At 36.5% G+C, this 21768-nt stretch overlaps 1 protein-coding gene across 14 annotated transcripts in view; it reads left to right on the forward strand.

Moving 5' to 3' along the window:
- The first annotated feature begins 1907 nt into the window (after positions 1-1907).
- Positions 1908-21768, forward strand: part of TENM3 (teneurin transmembrane protein 3) — a 2726163-nt gene continuing 2706302 nt past the window's right edge. For all 14 annotated transcript variants that reach the window (XM_074396661.1, XM_074396660.1, XM_074396665.1 and 11 more), the window contains exon 1: positions 1908-2005. The gene's annotated coding sequence lies outside the window, so the exon portion shown is untranslated. The remainder of the gene's footprint in view (positions 2006-21768) is intronic.

Genomic DNA, 21768 nt, shown 5'->3' on the forward strand with positions numbered 1-21768 from the left:
AATACATTTTTTTTCTCCCCACCTTCTCCCATTTTCTCATCTCACCTGTTCCCTGTCTGACCTCTTGGGGGCTTACTCGGGATATCAAGGAAAATGTAAAGTATGTAAAACCAGCTTTTTAAGTAGTAGTATTTGTACACTTAACAGTGAATTTCTGAGAAAAGACCGAGAAGACTAAGGAATGCATATCTAATGGCTAAATTTCAGGGAAATTGGAAGGTTTGGCTGGAAAGGAAAGCACAGTTTACATACATATGCAGACTGTGAGGGATCAGGGCAAGCACTCCAGTGCCACCGTGTTTCTGTATCTGTAGACCTTGTAATACAGTCCACGGCTGTTTAGACTTGGGAGGGCAAAATGCTGAGGAAACGAACCCTGCCTCCAAATCCTAGGCGTCAGATTTACATTGCAGCCTTTGCGACGGGGCTTAGATAACCGGTCGTGTGTATTTATGGAGATCTACGGTAGAATTAGTTCCTTTTCATTCTTCCCCCTTTTGTGACTGAAATCGTGAATTCCTAAAAATAAATAAATAGTAAACCAAAGGAAAAAAAAAAAAAAAAAAAGCTAAAACAGGTTTACCTAACGGGAAGCCTGGAAGGGCTGGCGTGGGAGCAGCCGCTAGTAAGCCGGCCCGGCAGCAGCGAGCCGCCGACGGGCGTCCGGTCTCCGCCCCGGGCTCTTCCGCGCCCGGCCCTCGGGTGACTGGGGTCGCGTCTCCCGCAGGTTTGGGAGCCGGGCAGACCGTGACTGAAAGACGGTGGCAGCCGCGGTCAGTTGCATTTGAAAGCTCATTTTGGGGGTGAATGGTAGCAGAGTCACTGCCGCCCTGGCTCTCGCAGGTGGGTCCGGAGGGTCCCGGGAGCCCCAGTCCGCGCCGGGGGGCCGGGGTCCGCGGACTCCCACTCCTTTGCCCGCGAGGGCTGAGCCCGCCCCGCCCGGCGGCGGCGGCACCTTTCCCGAGAGTCGGGGCAGCGGCGGGCTGGAGAGTGGAGGAATCCTCACCGCGCAGCGCGGAAACCACCGTTAACGAACGCAAACCCGCTTCTCCCGCGGCGAAACCGTGGCGGCGCGCCTCCGAGCTTCCCCGAGGGGGCCGGGGGGAGCCCCGCGGGCAGCAGGAAGGGAAGCGGGCGGCGGTGGCTCGGAGGCGCCTGAGCCTTCTCTCCGGCCTGCGGAAGAGGAGGCGGCGGGTCTGGGCTTGCCGAGCCAGCCGTTCCTCAGCCGTGGCGCAGGGTTCGCCCCGCTCCACCCCGGCAGCAGCCGGCTGGGTGCCCCTGGCACAGCACGGTGCGGGCGGGCGGCGGCGGCGTCCCCTCGCCTCCTCACACTCCCTCACCTCAGCCCCGGCGGCAGCCCCGGCGCTCCCGCCCGTCAGGCCCCGCGCCCCCGCCCGTCAGGCCCCGCGCCCCAGCGCAGCGCCCCCAGCCGGTGCGCCCCCGCCAGGTCCCGCCGCGCAGCCCCGCCGCTCTGCAGCTGAAGCGACCGCCGCGGCCTGCCCCGCAGACCCGGGAGGAGGAAGAGGAGAAGGAGGAGGGGAAGCTGAGGAGGGAGGCGCGGGGAGGAGGGCTGGAACCGAGAGGAGGAAATAAATAAATAAAACAATAACCTCCGCGCCAATAAGAGCGAGGGAGAGAGCAAGACGCGACCAGAGAGCCACCGGGGCCCGCTCGCGCGCCTCTGAGAGGCTGTCCGCGCGCGCGCGTCTGTGCGTGAGTGTGGATTTGCCGGGACCGGAGCTGGAAAGTTCAAACTAAACGTGTTGCTCTCTCCGGGTGCCGAGGCCGCGGCGGAGGCTGCCCAACTTGCCGCGGCCAAGTGAGTGGCGTTGCCCGGCGCCCTTGGCGAGGCGGCAGCCGCTCGGCTCTGCGCCCGGGCGCAGCGGCGGCGGCGGCGGCGACGACTGCGCTCGCCCCGGGAGGGAGCCCGCGGCCAGGGCTGGACGCTCGCCCCGCCGCCTCCACCGACTCTCTCCTCAGCCTTCGCGCCTGGCACCGCAGCAAGGTACGTGGCGCTTCCCGGCGCGGCTTCTCCCCGAGCACACCGCGCGCGGATTTTTGGCTGCCTACATGCTTCCCCTTCCCAGAGTGGTCATCATTTGTCAAACTTTACCTCCATCTCGCACATGCCCGCGGCCGCCGCCGCCGCTCTCCCCGGCAGCGCGGGCTCCGCTGGCTGACAGGAACCGAGAGGGGGCGGGGGGCGGGGGGCGGATGCGTTGGCAGCGGGGGTTCCCGTCTGGATGAAGATCGCATTTCGGAATAACTCGCGGGTTTTACCTTCTGGGGGTGTCCTTCATGATGACGTTCCGTGGGAGGCTGGTAATGGTTGTTTCCTTGCTCCTGCACGGAAGGACGTACAAGTTTGCAGGAAAAGGTACATGACTAGCAGGTGAAGTTTGCAGCCACTTGACTCCGAGAGGGGAGTAACCCTTTCTTTGCAGTAGCGGCTCTGCGGCAGCGGTGACAGCGGCGACAGCGGCCTGGCCGGTGGCGGCAGCTGCACGTTGTCCCGTCTGTGACTGGGGAGAAGGAGGAAAAGTGGGGCTGCCTCGTCGGAGAGCGCAACTCGGGAGCCGCCTGCAAAGACGCTGCGGGGGAAAATTCTGAGGGCTCCCTGATCCTTGGTAAACCGTGTTTGGAGAGGCATGATTTCCTTTTGTGATATTTATGGGCTTACTGACAGGCATGCTTAAAAATCTCTTTAAAACTTTTATGCATATGATTTCCATTTCTGGATTAGGTGACCGACTCTGAAACCTCTCAGGTAAATGCCAAAATCAGTAAGATTGAAGCGGTTTGCAAACCTGCCATGAATTACCCAGAGGCTTCTTGTTTGTAGTAGATCACCTACTGGGAAACGTATCTTCCTTGCCATAGTATTTTAGTAATGGTTATAGGTTCATTCTTCTTCTTCTTCTTCTTCTTTTTTTTTTTTTCTTATGAAGAAGTAGGAAGTTTTAGTGAAACAAAAATTTAAAAGTCAAAGTAAGTTTCCAAGCAACGTGCTTTAGCCTTTTGAAGCCACCTGCTGAATTAGTTCATGCCACTTTTCAGAGGTTACCACTTTGGTGCAGGAGATGTAGGCATATCCAGCAGATGGAGCAGTGGAAAACTATACTAGAACCTGCATAACACTCATGTATCCCGATCTAATCACAATGAGGCCAAAAAACTGTATATGGAGCTCACTTCAGCGGAGGCACTGGTTTTACTGTCATATTTGGAAAAAAATGTGTGTCAACTGAAATATGATTGGAGTATATTTGTAGAAACTTCAATTCTTCAAGCTTCTTTTTCATTCATAAAGCATTTAAAAATAGTTTTTGTGCATATTAGAGTACGATATGATTCATTCATGTCAGAAATGTCAACTGGTCCTTTGGTTATATATTGTGGTGACTCATAACATCATGAAAAACAATGCATTCTGACATAAAAGAGGTCTAATTATTGTGTTATAGTTTAAAAGAGCATAAAAACTTGCATTTGGAAGTAAGCAAACATCATTTTGAATGCTTTTTAGTATTCTGAGTGCAACTGAATTTGTGTTTTTCAAAGTTAAGATAGCTACCTATTTCTTCAAATAATGTGCTGCAGCTTAAATTGAAGGAAAAAAGTTAATGAAACTTTTTAGTCATCCTTGTGAATTGATGTTCCTTCTTCCCGAAAATACCATGAAATTTAGATACAGTGTGATCTGGTCACATTCATTTTACCTTCAGATACAAAGGCAAAATTCTTCAAAAGCCACTTTCAAAAATGCTCACGTTGATACGTTATGGGTAACAATAATAACATGAAGGGAGAATCTGTCTTCCTATACACATTTTAAAACTTTGCAATCAATCATGCATATGAAAAAATAGCTTTAAAGTGAACAGAGACAAATGGGCTGCCCATTTCACAGACAGAGTGGCAAAGCCTTAAGCACCTGGTTTCTTGCATTGTTTCAGGAAAGAATTGTTTCTTGAATCTAGTCTGTTCATCTCTCTTCTCTTGCTCCTTTCTTTGTGTTTTGTCGTAGATTTCCATGCCAGAGAACTGAGCTTAACTAGTCTGAAAAAAATCCTATTAGGTCTTACTTTAATGTCATTGTTTAGCAATTTAAAAGTTACAGCCATACAGCAAACATTTTAAGGAATTTAGAGACATACGGGATGCCATTGAAAAATGTAGCACTAGCAATCATTTGAATTAAACATGCTTTACACTGAGGGTACATGTTTATAAAATATAAGTGACTGTTTTCTAAATCTTCAGATAACGTCTGTAGCAAAGTACTTACTTTTGCGTTCTGAAACTATATTTCTTTCACATTCGCATAATATCCAAGAAGGCTTGGAGTTCCCCGTGTTATAAAATAGTATAACTACCTTTCTCAAGGAACTGATTTTATCCCGCCTGTTGCCACACAGATTAAATGATTATAGATTTTTCTAAATTTATTCCAATCTAAATGTATGCGCCTCTACACGGGCAAGAACAAAAGGGTTTCAGTGTAAGATGCTGAAAGTTTTATGCCATATTTCAATATTTAAAAATATGAAAACCAGACTTTTACTAATTTATCATCCCTATTAAATGTGTTGAATTCCTCCAGTATAACTCTTATTGACAGTTAAAAATCAGCCAGTTACAGCAGTGTTAATGTGGTAAAATTGGTTAGAGGTAGGCATATTATGGTGATTGCTCAGGTGATATGTATCTTCAGAGAAAATCAGGTGACTTATAAGTTTTTCTGTAAACTCAATATAAAGGAAATGATAAGATTGATATAATTTTGACATAACTTTGACATATATATTTTTACATATTTTGAAATTTTAAAAATGTAATCACTAAATATTCTTCATACCGTACTGAGATTCTTCATTTAAGTTTATTGGGCAGGTAGAATCATGTATTACACTACTGAGGTTGCATTCAGCTTTATGGAGGGAAATATACATACATACATACGTATATGCATACACATATGGGTAATCAGTTTTCACTGGGAATCTTGGTAATGGGAGTGGTGATGTGCATATTGAAGAATTTTGGAAAATAATTTAATCAATCATTAATTTTAAATTCTTATTTTAAAAATGTGGTCAAAAATAGATATCTGTTAAACAGAGGATCTGTATTAAACCTAAGCCTCATGATAATAGTTGAAGCTTGGCATTCACCAAGTGTTTGCACTTGTTATTACAGTGATTTTAATGCACCTACTGCATTACTTGTATTTTCATTCCATCTCCTTAGGACTTCATTCTATTACAGCTCTATTAGGTAGTTTTCTTCCAGAACCATAAAATGTAGCCACTGGGTTTAGACTTAAATATAAAACCGCAATTAAATTTGCACCAACCTTTCAACTGAATTAAGCTTTTAAAACACATATACAGGGATTGAGACGTTATGAAGAAGCAGAGATTTTGTTTTTATCTCCATTAAGTTATCTTCTAGGGGTTAACATGGGTTTATCAATCAGTGAAGATCATGCAAAAGATGAAACCTTTTGTTCCTTAATTTCCATCTTGTCACCTGCCTGTTTGGTTTCTCTTATAATGCAAAGTATGATTGAGAATGACTTTCACTTATGACTTATAGAAAGGCATACATATTTGAAGCTTGGGTGACTTCTTGGGAGGCACCATTAGTTCTAATAAGAAGAAAAAGTTTTTAGCATTATATATAAGGAAAAAAATCATATCTTGGAGTATAACTTTTAGCAGAAATGATGAGGATGTAAGATTTATTCCAAATAATATTTTCAACTCTGAGTATTACTCTCATTTAACTTTTATATGTTAATGCTGTATTGGGTGCAAACACCTTTACCTTCAACTCTTTTTAATTATCACTTCTTTGCATAAAAGTATATAGAATATAGCTTAATAATATGTGTATTATGATTGTTTTATAACATGTTATATGATATATATCTCATAAAACATATTTTTAACATGAGTACAGTTTTGCTCATACAGTATTCAGGGATAGATTTTAATTCACTGATTATCCCAAATTCTTCTAAAGCCCCAGAATCTCCAGATGATTTTCTCTATATTACCGTATATAGGATACCAGTTCTGCCATTTAGCTTTGGAGATATTTAGCCATAGAAATATAATCGGGTAAGCTGCCCTACGATTCACCTAATTACCATGAAACTTGTGATAATCTCTAAACACAAAATTTTCTATAAACTGTTTATATTGTGACTAAGTGATTAAAACCATCGAAAAAGACAGATATAGTCATTCTTTATAGTGGTCAAAAACTATCTTCCATTTTTTAAAGGACCTATATTTAGAACTTATTATGGGAAAATGTGGATGGATCAAAAGTGAATATCAAGTGAGTGAAAAATTATTTACCAGAATCACAGCTACTAAGTGTTATAATAAGCATACCTTTCTAATTATTATTTTCCAAAGATAGAAGATTGGAGAGGCTTAATTAAAGGTAACTGATATTATTAGAAAAAGACAGTTGTCCAACTAGTATTTTCCTTCTTATATGTTTAATGATTTTGATTATTTCACAAGAACACCTAACTAACAGAATTATATCATGTTTTCCAAATGAATATTTCAAAGGTTTTAAAATGTATGATTGACTACGATTATCAGAGCTTTGTGCCTAAACTAAAGGCAGCTGACAGATATAATCTTGTTGGCAAATTGAAAGGCTGATTAATGGTGTGGCAAAAAGTTTAAATTGATGTTACCTCATATATATCCCCAATCAGTATTTTGACTACTTTGCTAGTACTTTTGTTATGAATATAAATTACATTAGATTCTTATTCAACTTTCCATGCTTGAAGTACAGTATATTCAAGAAGTTGCTTTAGTAATAAATATTGATGATTATTGTATGACAGGGATCTTTGCTGGTAACATTAGATTTAGAGCATTATTATGCAAAACAATAAAAAAATCTGCAGTGGGTCTATAGAATTTACTAAATTAGTAACCATGGGCATGTGAGAACAAACAGTATCCATATGTCAGCCTCAATTATATGACAGAGGGAGAAGAGTGAAGAGACATTTTTCTATGAATGTCTTCCCTCCAGTTTATACCACCAATTTTCTAAATAAACTCTATTTTGACACCTGAAACTGGGCACTTTTAATGAGAACTAATCAGTCACAAATACCAGTGTATTAATGGATTACATCAATACTTAACATTTTTTTCATCTTATAGCTCAATTCATCATTCATTAAGTAGATTTATTCACATTACTTTTTAAAAAGTACTTCAGCAGTTATATAGTAGACTGATTTTTAATAGTTGTCTATTAAAACTAAGAATAAATTGTTTATGTAGTTTTTAGGATTAATTTTATTATTTGGAAGATAAATATAGGTTTAAATTTTGATTATATATAAAATTAACAACAGCAAGATTAAATAATCTCATATTTCAGCCAATATGATAACCAAAATGATAAATTGGCTTTCTTGTGTACAGGTGTGTGTATTTTGATTTGTTGTGTTAATTAATATGTACTATCAGTAGAACAGAATATTCCGAGAGGATAATGGTACCTTGTTGAACATAGATTTAAAGGTTAAGCAATTATTATAGAAAAATCAACATGCCAATTTACCTTCTATCTATAAACTTTTTTCCTGAAGTGTATTTACCTAAATTTAATCAGCATCTATAATACTAATACAAATTTTAAAAACATAAATATCAAATTAAGTGATCAGTAAATATTAGGATCTATTTTTGATCTTTTCTTTTCAAATAAAAATCAGTACACTGATATCTTTCTTTTAATAACAAATAGGTGCAAGATAGTCCAAGAGGTTAACAACCAGAAAATATTTGTTTTGTGATGGGATATTCATAATTTCTTTTTCCCATTGTCTTACAGGTTTAGTTATTTTAATTTCATGTAGCATATAACAATTCTTTATGCAAAATAAATGGTTTTTGTGGTAAAATTAAATACACTAAAGTGTCTTGAATTCTTAAGTATGTTGCCTATAGATTTGAGTTTCAAAAATATTAAATTTATATTTTGTGTGGGTCAATATTTATATTGTAGGTTTTTCCCCAAATACAGGTCCTCTTATATTATTATTGTGAAGTTTTATATTTGTACTTTTCACATTAATAATTTTTCATACAGTTTAATTATTTTGCTTTTTATATTCAGAGCAGAGTTGACAATTTTGCAGTTATTGCTAACTTCATTTTGTTTTGATTTAAAAATACGTTAAAATCACATAAAGTATTAAGACTCACAATACATATTTTTCTAAAATTATATGTGTGAGTCAAATTTGTTTGTCATTTCTTCAAAATTTTATTGGTAACTAAAGGATCAAAACCTAAAAGATTAATTTTCATACAATTAGGGTTCAGTGATTTTTTTACTTAACGTTTACAATGTGTTTACTTCTTTAAGAAATGCAATAACATTTTGAACAGTGTTTCTTATTACTTGTGAACCTTATGCATGTTAATTTTTTTTAAAAAAAACAGTTCACAGTGATTAATTTGAACAAGGAAAGCAACAATTTAATGGTTGTCATACACATATAAAATTAAATTTCAAGGAATAAAAATTTTGTAGTAATACAATTATATAACAGATAGAAATCTCAGTATTTGTTTTCAGAAATTTTGACTAAAAAAAAAAAACCTTGAAATAGTAAAGTAACAGAAATAATGTTAACAATAGTCTTAAATGTTTAAGTCCCTGTTACTGATTTTGGCAAAGTCTATGTCCAAATTGCTATGCTAGCAATATTCATATAGAATGGTTTATTAATTTTTTAAGAAAGTCATTTTTCAGTCACTATTGTTTTATACAATATTGGTAGTTCCAGTTTAGTCTATTTTAATATGAGAAGTTATAGCACTGAAAAATTTTGTTTTTGAGACATTTAACTAAAAAAGTGCATTGAATATGAATGAGATTATTTGCTTACTGTTCTTAATTTTTAAATATCGGATAATGTTATTTGGGGAAAATCTAGATTTCAAATGTAATTGTATGGTAAATTCTTTGAATTTTACTGTTTTTGGAGCTTGGTCATTTCAATTTAGAGAGTTTTCATTTTGAATCATTGTGTGATTAGCAACTCTAGAATAAAGTTAAAAAGGATTTGCAACACTTCCTATTTGCATGGATTGGCTTTTCACAATTCCTGAGAAATTATAGAAAATTAATTTTTAAATTGTGTGAGAAGACCAACAACCATAACAATAAGTGACAGTGGTTTTGCTCGTTATGTGATATCATTTATAGAATTGCAACTGATATATCAATTCAAAAATTAATTCTGACATTCTAAATAATATGTTGACAGAATGTTTGTAAAATGTTTTCCATTTGGTAATTCAGAGGAGTTTAAAATGTGAATAATATACAAAACATTTTAGTAAATAATGTTTTATATACAATTAAGAAAAAATATGTACTTCGAGGCAAAAGATAAAGCAAGTGACCTAAGAAATCTCTTCAGATTTCAAAAACTGGTCAAGAATTAATGCATCAGAAGACACCCCATAATATAAGACCAAATCTATAGATTTGTGTGAAGAAGAATCTCTATCAAAAATGATAGAATATATTCTCAAGGCAGCAGCTCAAATCATACTGACAGTCTTAACAATGTCTATGAGATAAATGTTTCTAATGTGTATAGAAAATATGCAAACTGAACCAGAATCTGAAGGGCAAAGTTTGGTAATAATTGTATGGGTGCCCTTCAAGAAAGAAAGTAGTTGCTAGCTTTCTGAATACTTGATGCTACAGACCTGCATGGTCTGATGGCAATAGGAGTACATCATATAAATAAAATAATGTATTCTAATTCATGCTCACCAAACAACCTTCAGATAATCTGTTTACTCTTGTACATTTCTTGGAATAAGGTGCTTAGGGTGCTTCTGCAGGCAGCAGGCAAGAGCTCTAGGCTCCTTTTTAAAATTTTGATTAAAAATTAATAAATTAAATAATAGGTTATACATTTCATTCTCTTGTGAATGTTAGTGTGAGTCATCATCCTCAAATCTAATTAGATCTGACACACTGACACATACTGTAAACCAAACCTGTAAGACCAAGGTTACCAAAATAGTGCCACACCTAGACCTGTCCATCAGAGACCTCTGAGAGAAGCCCTCATGTCACTAATGAGAATGTTTAACTTGAAGACTATAATGACAAAACATGGAGAACAGGAATATTTACTCTTTTGGTTTAATAATTTTTTATTAAAATAGCATGAAAATAAAAAAATTAAATTAGGGAACAAAAGGAATAAAAATTTGGGATAAATAACATGGTCAGAAGGAAGATGCTTCAAAAATATTTGTATTGTAATATTTATGAGGGTTTTTAATTATTCAACTTTCAATATTAAACTGAATATTGAATTCAATTTAATAGAATTCAATAGAACCAATATTCAGTATTAAAAGTATTAAAACTATAGTCTTTATAAGATTTGTTAAATGAAAATTTAAAGATCCATTTAGAAGAGAAGTCACATTTTAACACTCATTTTACATTCACTCTGTGTATCATTTTACAGTTTGCTTTTCTACTGTTCATGGTTTTAAAATATTTTCTTTGTTCATACGTTTAGAACTAGTTCATTCATTATAACCATTGTTCAGTATTCCATCGTGTGATTATGATGAAATCACAATTTCGGCATTTCTATTCTGACTTCTGAAATCGTTCTTAAGTGTAATAATGTATTAAAAACAAACTGCAAATGCAAGATACAATATAAAACACAATTCTATAAGATAAATGTGAGTGATATTGTGGTATATCATATATATATGTTATATATATGTCAATGATGCTATATTTATCATAACGTTTTGCATAAAATTTTTAAAATTAAAATACTGAAGCCATTAAATATCTTTCAAATACAACATTATTTTCATAGTCACATGTTATTTCATTCTGTGGATCTAGAAGAAGTTATTTGACAGTCTGTTATGGCTGGATATTTCAGTTGTTGTCAAACTGTTTCTAATATGAATATGCTCATATTAGAAAGAAAGCTGAATGAATAATTTTGCTATTATTCTTATCTTTGTTGACATCCAAAAACATTTCTTTTTTTTTTTTTTTGCATTTTGGGGTACATGTGAAGAACATGCAAGATTGTTGTTCTTTAAGAAAAATTTTTTAAAGTTAAATTATTACATTAGAGTATGCCTGGATATATTTTACTTTTAATAGTGTTGAGATAACAATAGCTTTCATAAGCATTTTCTTGAATAATTTGACCCTTTATAGTGTTGTGGCTGACTCTTAAGGGAACCATTGCTTGAAAAAAATTATTTCTGATATTCTAGTATTATAGATATAACACTGAATGCTGCCTAATCTGAGATTCAAAGCTGTCTGATGCTGAGTGCATTACTGAATATCTCTTAGCTCCCGTTTCCTCGCTTGAAAACCAAGGAATTTGTAATAATGCTTAGAGAACATTATTAACACTGGTATTTTATCATTATAACTCTGCTTCTGATTTTGGAACAAAACAAATAGTGTATAGGAATAAAAACAGGTTTGTATATTTTCATGATTTATCAGCATCAACTCACTCTCTGCCAATTAAATTGTAAGGTTGTAAGATTTTCTTAGATCAATTTTCTTGCAAATAGATTTCATAAAATACCAATTATTTGTACTGATGTTCAAATTCTGATATATTTTTAGTTTTTCTCAGGTAAAGAATTTCATTGCTTTCTGCATAATATATTAGAATATAGGCAAATAGTGTCACAAATACCTACAGTTATTACTCTGTTATTTTATTTCCACTGCTGAAATAATAGGTATGCACGTGTGTGTATATCTGTTTATATTAATTCCTGCACAAATTTAAACAGATTCTGTTAATGAATACCATAGGCCAATATTCCAATACACATCTTAATTATTTTTAAATATATTCAAATGTGTGTCACCGTTTTCTCACTTAGTTTTAAAAATATTTATTTCCAAGCACTTTAGTTTCCAAGAAACAAACAAAATAAAGTTTTCTTTTTGTTTGGTTGTTTTTTCTTTTGTTTTGTTTCTGAGATACAGAGTCAGGCTTGTCACCCAGACTAGAGTGCAGTGGCTCTGCTGCGGCTCACTGCAACCTCCACCTCTTGGGTTCAAGCAATTCTCCTGCCTCAGCCTCAGCCTCAGCCTCAGCCTCCTGAGTAGCTGGGATTACAGGCATGTGCCACCACAGGCAGCGAATTTTTGTCGTTTTAGTAGAGGTGGGGTTTCACCATGTTGGCCAGGCTGGTCTCCCAACTCCTAACCTCAGGTGATCTACCCGCCTCGGCCTCCCAAAGTGTTGGGAGTACAGGCATGAGCCACCACCGTGCCCGGCCAGTTTAGTTGTTTGTCTAAAAAAATTTTACGGGTACTCCTTATTTAATTAACTTATGAATTAGATTTGTCCATGTTCGTTGTTTTAAATATAGTTATTTTGGCTCCTTACGTGAGTCTGTTTATTCCAGGCTAGACTATCAAAATAACCTTTCTTCTTTCAGTGCCATTCTTTCTCTAGGTCTGTAAAAAATGCTCTTTCTAGAAGTTTTTGCTTTTAAAAGAATTTTTTCTTTTCCTTTTATAGTTGTAGGCTTAAATTAGTAGAATAAAAACCTTCACCGTAGACTAGAAGATTGGCAGCAAACCTTTGGCTGAAAATTTCCTATCAAGGTGTAATAATTCTGATTATCTATATTCTCTTGTCAGCAAACAGTGAAAAGTCTCTAGCATATAGAGTAGAAGTCTCAGGAAGAATGAATCAGTGTGCTATGGAGAGTCTTAGGCAACAACATTTGTTGTTAAACTTTAGTCCTTTTTTCTGTTCTTTCTTTCTTCTTTTTTTTTTTTTTCCTAGTTTTTTTTTTTTCTTTCCCTGAATACATGACCTTTCTTAACTGAGGAAACCTAGAGGCTGGGGGATAGCATAAATTCCAGTTAGGCTAAAGTGATTTTAAGTGTTTTCCTTTGCATCTACTACCTGTTATTGATTACCACATTTAAAGAAAAATAAACAAAAAATGATAACAGGTTAGTTTGTAAATAAAATGGTCAAGACCTGTCAGGCCTTCTGATAATTTTCCTCTCAACAGGTGAAAATACTGTTTTTAACCCCCACTGCTTCACTTTCTGGGACAGAATACATTCTGATTCCTTATCCCCACCCCAACAAGGAAATGATATGGTACTATTTATTAACAGTTATTTGTAGATGAGTTTTCCGCAATATGTTCTTTTTCTATTTAAGTCTTTAAGTCTTTTACTAAGGAGATGTCTTGTGTCTAGGTCAGGAGCTCCCTTGGCTCGAAAGCCAACACCTGACTGGCCCATATCTTCTGTATATACTGGACCAGAAAGCAGGTCAAGTTCTCCCCTTCTCTTCCTTTGATCGCCCTTAGCATTAATTACTGACTGAGGTTGCTCCTCTTATTTCTCCTAATTGAGATTTCACTTCCATCCTGGCATTTCACCCACAGAATTCTGTCCTTAAGGTGATTAATCCACAGTTCCATTTTTAGTGAGCACCTAGGTGAATATGAGCTGTGAGAATAACTCTATTTATTAGCACTAGAACTTCGGAGGAAACCAGCTACACGTTATAGAATTAGGGAATTTGGGGCGGATTAAAACACAATGTTTGAGTTTGTGAGAGTCTAAGTAGTTTCTGTATGGAATGTAGGAAGCATTAAAAGATTCAGGATAGGACCCGGTGCAGTGGCTCACTCCTGTAATCCCAGCACTTTGGATGGCGGGAGGCAAGTGGATCGGGAGGTCAGGAAATCAAAACCATCCTGGCTGCCATGGTGAAACCCTGTCTCTACTAAAAATACAAAAATTGGCTGGGTGTGGTGGCACATGCCTATAATCTCAGCTACTTGGGAGGCTGAAGCACTATAATTGCTTGAACCCAGGAGGCAGAATTTGCCGTGAGCAGAGATTGTGCCACTGCACTCCAGCCTGGTGACAGAGCAAGAGTTGGTCTCAAAAAAAAAAAAAAAAAAAAAAAAAAATTCAGGATATTGAAAAGTGGTAAACTTTGGTTTTGCAGATGCCAGAGAAATATAAGGTAAGATCATCTTAAAATAATTTGGTTTGGCCATAAAAAATAATGAAATGTAAATTTTATATTTTGTTGTCTTTTTTCTTATCACCATGCATGGTAATAATTCACATATCATTACCTATATGTCACATTAAATAAAACACTCCTTTATTTGTCAGTTACATTAAGCTTTTTTTCCTCCTATAGCATTGTTTGATCAACAGTATCCTTTCACACATCTTATGTCATTCAGTCTCTTAGGCTTCTAGTGTGCCTCAGAGCCTGTTCAGAACTTTAAAAAAGGAAGTAGTGTGGTTCTAGACCCAGCCCGTCAGCCTAATTTTAACAGGCAAAATCATTTTCCCACAACCTAACATTTACGTATTTTTGACATTTTTCTTCAGGTGTTCACCCAGATTGCATTTACTTGTTTTTGTTAATTGGGAATTTAATCACAAAAAAAAATCTTGATTATATCTTTGTGAGATGTGGAAGGAACAGTAACTGCTTTGATGGAGATCAAAGCACCTAAAAGAAGTCTTACTGATGGGGATAGTGGCTTTGTGAGTTCCCTTGGGCTGCTCTAACTTATTAGACAAACTGGGTGACTTTAAAAACTAGAAATGTATCATCTCACAGTTCTGAAAGCCAGAAGTCCAAAATCAAGGTGCTGGCAGTTTGGTTCTTCATGAAGCTCTGAGAGACATTCTGTTCCATCCCTCCCTCTTAACTTCTGGTGGTGGCCCTGAACCCTTCCTGTTTCTTGTGAGTGATGTCTGTACTCACATCACTCCAATCTCTGCCTCCATCTCCCTTTGACCTTTATTCCTATGTTTTCTGATTTGTGCCCATGTGCTTCAAACCTTTCTCCCCTTATACTTACCCGGATGTAGGTCATTGTATTTACTGCTCACCTTGAATCCAAGATGATCTCATCTCAGAATCCTTAATTGCATCTGTAAAAATCATTTTTAACAATCAAATCACATTCATAAGTACTGGGGGTGAGGATTTAGGCATATCATTTTGGGAGACATTATTCAATCCACAAATGTGGAACAATGTTGGTAGAACTTAAAAGGTTAAGTTTGAACCTGACATTTAGATGCATCACCTGCAGAAGTTGTCTCGGCAGGTGACATAAAATATAAATATAATATTTGGCACAGCTTCTAAATCTTTGCTAGAAATAAGGGGTAATGGAGAAACCTGAATTGCAAGGTGAATTTAATTCAAAAATGTACATACTAATAAGAACTCAGCACAATTCAGATAATCTAGCATAAGACAAGGAATACCAAAAGATCAAGGATAAATATTCCAGAAACAAGTTGTGCCAGTGCTACCTTTGGTGAGATTTTTTGAGGCTGTGGTCCATTCAGGGAGAGGCCTTCTATGAGCTATTCCTAATTTTAAGGATTTCTTTTCTTCAGTCAATTCTATATATTAAGTGGAAAAAGCAGAGGCTCAGAAACCAAATTGAAATGATATAAAGTTGTTGGTTCACCAGTTACTAATATTCTGAAATTGAATATGCTGTTTATTTTTTCTTCTGAACTTCAGTTGTCCCATCTGAAATGATGAATAAAAAGAAATCATTTTTAATTATTCTTGGGAAGAAAGGTAGCTATCCTCAGTGCTGTCTAAAAGAACTTTCTGTGATTCTGAGATTGCTGTCTACCTATGCTGTTCAAAACAGTAGCCACTAGCCATGTAGCTTGCACTTGCAATGTATCTAATTTTAATTAAGTTAAATTTAAATAACCTCTTATTGGCTCTTATATAGAACAGTGCAACTCTGGAAAGGTTTCTGGCATGTGAAAAAGGCTCTCACTTGGTTTTCATTCTTGCCCCATTCTTCCTCAATTGAGCAGTTATTTAAATTGGGTGGGTAGGTGGGTGGGTGGGACCAGAAACTGGTATGTATGTCTTGAGTTTAGTGAATTTCAAATATTCTCTAGTTAGCACAAAGCTTTTATTCTTTGCAGAACAATATTGGAAACTAATATTACTCATATAACCTTTGAAATCATAGCACTTTATAAAAGAAAATTGGATGTAAATTATTTCTTAGACTCCCCTTTTTACAGTTTAAATGATAAAGTATGAGAAACCAATTTGTTATACTCTGACTTGATTATCACTCCATGTTGCAGATTTCAAGGATACTGTTATGATAAAAAGTACACATTAATTCAAGACACATCTCACATTTTCCAATATGTGATTGATGGTTTAAAGTATTCGTTGCTCTTTTGCTGAATTTTTAATGATTTTATTTTAACTATTTTCATAGGTATAGATTTTATTTAGATGCAAACACAAAATTTTATATATTTTCTTGGAAAGTAAGTGGAAATGGGGGAGAAGAGTTTTTGAATATACTCTGAAATTCTAGCTATGAAACTTCAACAAAAAATATCTGTCTCTAGCTAATATCATTTTAATTTATTATGTTGAATTAAAATATGTAACACAAAATGGCTAAATATACAGCAAAAAAGTGAGAGAAGCATGAAGAGTATTTGAGTTTAACATACTTTATTTAATTTGTGAAAAACTAATACACAAGAATAAGATTGTGGCAAGAATGATTGTACTGATGTAACAAATATCATTCAAGAGATAGGCAAGCTCTGTACTATGTAAGAAAGCAAAGTATTAACAAGCAAACTATGTACACTATTTATGTTACCATATGCTTAGCCGAACACACACACACACACACAGAAAATAAACTCAGTAAATTATGACAAATTTCTGATAGAGTAGTCTCTGGTATAAAAATAATGTAACAAATTGAGAAATAACAAATGCAAAAAGAAGAAACTGAAACTATAATTCCAGATTATTTAGAAAATAGCAGAACAAAATATGCTACATATGGAATCTATGATTGTGCACAAACCATAATATAAAGAAACTTCATGTGTTAAATATTTGACTGCTAAGTAAAATCAAAATAGATGAATTACTTAAAAATCTGAAAAATATCAATAAAAAAATTCAGGCAATTAGAATGAATGATTTAGTACATATAAAAACAAAAATGAATGAACTAAGAGGGAAAGCATAATTTGAAAATAAATTCAGAAAACTATTCCTTGAAATCAATAAATAAAATACAGAATGCTTGATCAAAAATTATGAAATCAAATAGAATTGGAAATGATAGAAAGAAGATATGCATCAAATAGATAATATTTTAGGAGCTATAAATTAGAATTGTCTCTGTAAGTGAATAAAACTATAAGTTTTCCAGTAGGAAGATAGCTTTTGAGCTATTCTAAAAAACAAAAAGTACTGTGGCTGACAAAATTTATTCTTTCTTTCTTTTTTTTTTTTTTTTTGAGATGGATTTTTGTTCTGTGGCCTAAGCTGAAGTTCAGTGGCATGATCTCAGCTCACTGCAACTTCTGCCTCCCAGGTTCAAGCAATTATCCTGTCTCAGTCTCTTGAGTAGCTGGGACTACAGGCACCCGCCACCATGCCCGGCTAATATTTGTATTTTTAGTAGAGACAAGGTTTCACCACATTGGTAAGGCTGATCTCAAACTCCTGACCTCAGGTTATTCCCCTGCCTTGACCTCCCAAAGTGATGGGATTACAGGCGTGAGCCACCGCACCTGGCAGAAAAACATATTCTTGAATTTCTTCTATAGTCAAGAAGCCCATGCCATTTTATAGAGAAGGATGAAAATTATTATCCTAACAAACTATATAAATCAATATGATAAATGGCGGTAAAATTGGAAAAATCTACATGACTATTAAAAAGGGCATTTAGTGGCTGGTACAGTTGCTCATGCCTGTAATCCTAGACCTAGGCATGGGAAGCCTAGACTGGCAGATCACCAGGACAGGAGTTTGAGACCAGCCTGGCCAACACAGTGAAACTCTATTTCTACTAAACATATAAAAATTAGCCGGGCATGGTGGCAAGTGCCTATAGTCCCAGCTACTTGGGAGGCTGATGCAGAAGAATCACTTGAACCCAGGAGGCAGAGGTTTCAGTGAGCAGAGATCATGCAACTGAACTCGAGCCTGGGCAGCAGAGCGAGCCTCTGCCTCAAAAACAACAACAAAAACAAACAAACAAACAAGGGGGCATTTAGTTAACTTTAATGTCTGTTTTTAATAAAAACTTTATATAATTATTAGGCAAAGGAATTAGAAAATAAGAAGAATTCAGAGGTGTAAAAATTGGAAATAAGAATGCCATATTATTAATTATTTTTGAAAACCTGAAGCCACCAAAATATGTTCAGAAAAAAATAGCATTCAGTACATAAGATGCTTACAAAACAAATAATTGATAGTATTTATGATGCCAAAAATTTTTGGAAATATAAGGAAATCTAATAATTAAAAACTGCAGCTAAAAACATAAAAAGTGTAGATGCAGATTCAACAAGACCTGTACAGGTCCTGGGCTAAAAAAATGTTTAAACTGTGAAAAAATAACACTTTAATGGAAGGATGTATCTTGATTGCAGAGTTATCATTATTAGGGCTGTCTTTTCAAAATGTTTAAGTGGAATTGTAGCTCTAGTCTTTGCTGATTATTTGACCATTTATCAAATTTTCTAAATATTCTGGACCTCAGTTTTCCTATCTACAAAATAATGACAATACTAAAAAATACCCCATTTACAAGGTTTTCCTGATGAATAAAAGACATGATCTTAAGTATTTGGAAAATCATCTTATACACACTAAACATTTATTTAAAGTTTGCTAATTATTTGACTGTTTATACTAATACTTCTACTGCTGCAGTAAGAAAGTTTAAAACATTAATGATATAAAATAAAACTTAATTTAACCATTCAATGTAAATTCAAGAAAAAAACCTATTAGGATTTTTGTCAAGTGATTTAAAAATACCTCTGAAAAAATATATGAAACAATGTATTAAAAACTATATAAAACAGTATTATCATGCAGTATTGGAAGAGGGTTTTGGCCCTAATATATATTGAGAGTCATTATAAAGTTATGTTATTTTAGATAATAAGAAGATGGAAAGAATAAAGGGTCCAGAAATAAATATATCTATGTAGATATAGAACATTAATATGTGATAACAAAGGTTCTTAGCATTGGTGGAAAAACTACCTTAACAACTGAGGTAAATATTCTTAAAATGCACATAAATATCAGGACTTCAGATAAGAAATACAAAGGATCAATAAATATACACACAACTTTCCTAGTAACTGAAGAAATAAAAATAAAACATAAATCTTGTATTTCTGTTTTGCTGGGTGCTTAAAATATAGACCATTACAATTTCTACACATTTCATTGTTAGGGAGTGTCTTTGTTCCACAGCCTCTGTGACTCCAGTATAAGAAACAGAGGTGGGGTATGGATTTGGGGAAGGATATAGGTCAGAGACGGAGAGACTGTCAAGGACGATGAAAACTTCAGGAGTTGTTTTGCAGTCATGACTTGTGATAAAGGTTAATAAAATGCTGATTGTCCAGTATGACACAGCAGTGTCAGAAGGCCATTATTTACTTTTTGCTTATTGTAAAATCTGAAAATATTATGAAAATGCAATTGTATCCTGTGTGTAGGGAAATAGACACATGTACACTATTGATCAGAGCCTAAAGGTATGCAGTCTTTCTGCAGGGCAGTTTTACAGTATTGATCAAAACGTAAAATCTGGATATTCTCTATTAATTTTATTTATAAACATCTATTTTAATAAGAAAACTAATTGTGCAAAGATAAATGTACATAGTCTTTTCAGAAGTGTTTATACTACCCAGAGGAAAAAACAAAGGTAAATAACCTAAATGGAATACCATGCAGCCATCAATAGATGCTGTAGATTTGTATTCACAGAAGTAAAAAAAAAAAAAAAAAAAAAAAAAAAAACTGTGTACAATGGATTGCAAAGTACACACACACACACACACACACACGCACACACACACACACATATACATGTATATGTCCTCAGCGTTGCCATAAAGAATGTTCAGAAAAATGTTAACAGTAACAACTCCTCTCCCGCCCCGTGTCCCCAATGGTATTTTGGGCGATTTAATGATTTATTTTTACCTGCTTCACTGTGATGATTCTTCAAGAGTATGTGCTATTGTATTTTAATTAAATTACCAATACTTGCCTGATCTTTTAACCAATTCTTCCTATTGATTAATGTGTTCAGAATCACTTCACTGTGTTGTAAATAGCTCTCAGGCTGTAGAAATTTTGAATAAGACCGAAGGAAGGGAATATTGCTTTTCAAAATTAGCATACCTGGGGGAAGAAAACATTGTACAACCAGTTGACCCTGCACCAAGGAAGAGTACACAGAGGATGCAAGAGGTGCTGGAAAAGGATGTAAAGGACAATCAATAGCAGAGAATGGGTAGTTTTCCCTGGGATGTACAAGCAGTGGTTGTTATATATCGCAGGAAATCTCATAGACAGTTGCTCTCATATTAAACATTACTAACGCCAAATATGACAGATCATTGTTACTTTGGAAAGTATTCAATTTACTTCTTGGTTGTCAAGTTCCTTTTGTCCTGTCTGAACATAAATCCCCAGCCCCCGTTTTGTTAAAGCGCAGTCTTTTCCATTGCATTTCCTCCTTAACGTCAGGTGCCTTGCTTCTGTAAAGAGACCACCAGGCAGGCTTTGTGTGGCCAGCAAGGCCATTTATTTAGTGCTTGGGTGCAAGCAGGCTAAGTCTGAGAAGGAGTTAGGCAAAGGGGGTAGGAAAGGGGACTGGTTATATAGGTTGGGGCAAATGGTCAGTTAAATGTGGTAATCTATCCTGGGGAGGAGAAGGGTGTCACAGGATGCATGGTCACAAGGATATGCATTATCTATTACAGGCATGATCATAAGAGTGAGGGGTATCAGTTGCAAGTAGAGGGGAGGGAGAGGTAAATTACATACTTACAGGGATGGGGGTCTTGAGAAAGCAAGTGTTCAGGGGGAAAATTTTGCAAGGCTGAGCAGGAACAATGGTTGCAGATTGCAGGGGGAGAGCAATTAGTTGAGGCAGGAACAAACTGTTTCACTTCTTTCTGTGGCCACCCGGTTACTTGTGGTTATTTCAGACTTCCTGGCTCCTGGGGACCATCAGAGGTGTATGTCCGTACAAGGCTGTAATGACCAGGCTTGGACTTGGAGGTCTGACAGTTTTCACCTCCAAATTCTGCCCCTCCTTGCCTGTGAAAGGAGGAAAAAGAGATGTTTATTAACTTACATGGTGTTTCTTGATTATTTCTCATGTGGCCAGGCACAATGCCAGACCCTGGAAACTCAGTTTCTGAACCTAAATCCCCAGCTCGAGTTTAGTTAAAGCAGTCTTTTCCATTGCAAGTATAGTTTCTGTAAATCTAGTTAGAGAGGCAGATGTACAAATAGGTAGTTGCAACACAGCTGCAATTGCCTTGACGGACATCTACACAGCTGGCATTTATATAAACATCCAGAACAATCATAGCGGAGAGGAGATTCCTGGCTGCATAGGGCTAGGGAGGGGAAAGTGGGATGTGAAGTGATGTTCATGCGAAGGACATTTCTTTCTAGGGTGATAGAAATCTAAACTTATGAATCACTTTAAATGGTTGCACTTTATTACATGTAAATTATATTTAAGTAAAGATGTTTGTTAACATAACAAAGAAGTCATATGAACAAGCATGTTACCCAGCACG

The sequence above is a fragment of the Saimiri boliviensis genome, chromosome 3 (genome assembly GCF_048565385.1).
Source record: "Saimiri boliviensis isolate mSaiBol1 chromosome 3, mSaiBol1.pri, whole genome shotgun sequence".
NCBI lineage: Eukaryota > Metazoa > Chordata > Mammalia > Primates > Cebidae > Saimiri > Saimiri boliviensis.